Source organism: Dipteris shenzhenensis, chromosome 10 (genome assembly GCF_047967505.1).
Source record: "Dipteris shenzhenensis isolate YYH24624 ecotype China chromosome 10, Dip_SZ_1.0, whole genome shotgun sequence".
Classification (NCBI taxonomy): domain Eukaryota; kingdom Viridiplantae; phylum Streptophyta; class Polypodiopsida; order Gleicheniales; family Dipteridaceae; genus Dipteris; species Dipteris shenzhenensis.
In genome coordinates this window covers 3782321-3785284 of record NC_141605.1, presented here as the reverse complement: position 1 = coordinate 3785284, position 2964 = coordinate 3782321, and positions in this window count along the sequence as shown.

Genomic DNA, 2964 nt, shown 5'->3' with positions numbered 1-2964 from the left:
TTTACTTGCATGCGAAGTGGCATGCCCATCCCATAAGTACTTGTTCGGATAATACACTTGAGAGTGCATTTTTTGACGGTGGTGCATAACACTGGGAGAAAAATGATATATAATGTGTGATCGAGCATGCAAATCATATCTGATGGACACAATACTTTGCATGCATCTCAATATATATGGTATTTACTTGGGTGGAAAGTGGCACGCCCATCCGATAACTACTTGTTTGGATAACACACCTAGGAGTGTCAACTTAGGTGGTGATTACTTGCATGCACTATGACGCACCCATCCCATAAGTACTTGTTTTAATAAGACACCTGGGAGTGCATTTTTTGACGGTTGTGCATAACACCAAGGAAAACTAGTATATAACGCGTGATCGACCATGGAAAGCATATTAGATGGGCATAATAACACACCTCAACCTAGGTGGTATTTCATTGCATGCAATGTGGGGTGCCAATACAATAAGTACTTGTTGGAATAACACACCTAGAAGCGTGTTTTTCTACAGATGCGAATCACGTTAAGGTAAAATTTGTGTTTTGCTTAGTCGACCATGCAAATCATATCTGATGGGCACAATACTTTACACAAGCCTCTATTCAGGTGGTATTGACGTGCATGCAAAGTGGAACATCCATACCATGAGTACATGCTTGGATAATACACCTGGGAGTGCGTTTTTTGATGGTGAAGCATAACACTAGATGGAAAACGATGTATAATGTGTGATCGCACATGCAAATCATATCTGATGGACACAATACTATGCATGCATATAATTTTAGATAGTATTGAATTGGGTACAAATTTGCGCACCCATGCGATAAGTACTTGTTTGGATAACGCACCTAGGAGCGTGTTTTTTCATGGACATGCATCACATTAAGGCAAAAACAATGCTTAATGCGAGAATTGACCATGCAAAGCATATCAAATGGGCACAATACTTTGCATGTGCCTCAACCTAGGTGGTATTTACTTGCATGCAAAGTGGCACGCCCATCCCATAAGTACTTGATCGGATATTACACCTAGGAGCACATTTTTTGACGGTGGTGCATATAACACTACGAGGAAAACGATGTATAATGCATGATCGATCATGCAAATCATATCTGATGCACAAAATACTTTGCATGCATCTCAATATAGATGTTATTGACTTGGGTGCAAAGTGGAACACCCATCCGATAAGTACTTGTCTAGATAACACACCTAGGAGCATGTTTTTTGACAGATATGCATCACATTGAGGCAAAAACGGTGTTTAATGAGATAATCGGCCATGCAAATCATATCCGATGGTCACAATACTTTGCATGTGCCTCAACCTAGGTGGTATTTACTTTCATGCAAAGTGATGCACCCATCCCATAAGTACTTGTTTAGATAACACACCTAGGAGTGCATTTTTTAACGGTTGTGCATAACACTAGGGAAAAAACAAGATATAATGCGTGATCGACCATGCAAAGCATATTTTATGGGTGCAATAGTTTTCATGCACCTCAACATTGGTGGTATTGAGTTGCATGTAATGTGGGGCGCCAATGCAGTAAGTACTTGTTAGAATAACACACCTAGGACAGTGTTTTTTGACGCTTGTGCATGACACTAAGGCCAAAGCGGAGTTTAATGTTTGTTCGACCATGCATATCATATCCGATGGTGTTAAGACTTTACACAAGCCTCGATCCAAGTGGTATTGATGTGCATGGAAAGTGGCATGCCCATCCCATGAGTACTTGTTTGGATAAAAACCTTGTGAATAACACTAGGAGGAAAACGTCGTATAATGGGTGATTGAGCATGAAAATCATATCCTATGGACACAATACTTTGCACGCATCTCAACCTAGATGGTATTGACTTGCGTCGCACTGAGGCAAAAACGGTGTTTAATGCAAGAATCAACCAACAAAGCATATCGGATGGGCACAATACTTTGCTCGCACCTCCACCTAGGTGGTATCTACTTCCATGCAAATGGTGCACCCATCACATAAGTACTTGTTTAGATAACATACCTGGGAGCGCGTTTTTTTATGGTTATGCATAACACTAGGCAAAAAACGGTGTATAATGCGTGATTGACTATGCATAGGATATCTGATGGGCACAATACTCTGCATGCCCTCAACCTAGGTGGTATTTAGTTGCATGTAAGGTGGCACACCCATCCCATAAGTACTTATTCACATAACACTCTTGGAAGCGTGTTTTTTTATGATTGTACATAACACTAGGAGGGAAAACAGTGCATAATGCATGATTGACATGCAAAGCATATCAGATGGGCACAATACTTTGCACTCACCTCAACCTAGGTGGTATTGAGTTGCATGAAATTTGGCATGCCAATCCGATAAGTACTTGTTGGAATAACACACCTAGTGTTTTTTTATGCTTGTGCGCGACACTAAGGCAAAAAGGGATTTTAATGCTTGGTTGACCATGCAAATCATATTCGATGGGCTCAATACTTTGCACAGTACTCTATCTAGGTGGTATTGACCTACATGCATAGTGGCATGCCCATTCCATAACTACCTATTTGGATAAGACACCTGGGAAATCATATCCGATGGACAAAAAACCTTGCATGCATCTCATCCTAGATGGTATCGATTTGAGTGAAAAGTGGCACGCCCATCTGATAAGTACTTGTTCCCTTTAAAAAAACATGCTCCTAAGTGTGTTATTCCAACAAGTACTTATCGGAGGGGTACAACACATTGCATGCAACTCAACTCAATACCACCTAGGTTGTGGTGCATGCAGAGTATTGTGCACATCAGATATGCTATGCATGGTCGATCACGCATTATACACCGTTTTTCCCCTAGTGTTATGCACAATCGTCAAAAAACGCGCTCCCAGGTGTGTTATTTGAACAAGTACTTATTTGATGGGATGGTTGATTCTTGCATTAAACACCGGTTGTGCCTTAGTGTG